The following is a 384-nucleotide window of genomic DNA, read 5'->3' on the forward strand; positions in this document are numbered from 1 at the left end:
TTCTTCGAAACGCCGGTGTTTTAATGGTGGCAGCTGATGAAGGAGATGTTTCTATGTGGCTTGCTTGTTTGTTGTACCTTGTTTATCATTTTGTCTATGTTCTTTTGCCACGTCATATACCCAGTTATGTATCTATATGTACATGTAGATGAAGGTATGTACATACATGTACATATATATGCATGACTCCATTCTGACATGGATTGCCACTGCATGGCTCAACAGAACCCCACCCCGCCAAAAAGATTGGAAAATTTGTCCCGTTAATACATCGAAACCTCTGTTCAGCGTGCAATATTTGGATGTATACACAAACACTGAACCCGAATACTGGGCCATCAACATTGCTGGATTCCAATATATATATATATATATATATATATA

The 384-nt window shown here is 38.0% G+C and overlaps 1 protein-coding gene across 1 annotated transcript in view; it reads left to right on the plus strand.

Moving 5' to 3' along the window:
- LOC106872296 (zonadhesin) overlaps positions 1 to 384 on the plus strand; it is a 79108-nt gene that overhangs the window by 50192 nt on the left and 28532 nt on the right. The window lies entirely within an intron of this gene.

Source organism: Octopus bimaculoides, chromosome 3 (genome assembly GCF_001194135.2).
Source record: "Octopus bimaculoides isolate UCB-OBI-ISO-001 chromosome 3, ASM119413v2, whole genome shotgun sequence".
NCBI lineage: Eukaryota > Metazoa > Mollusca > Cephalopoda > Octopoda > Octopodidae > Octopus > Octopus bimaculoides.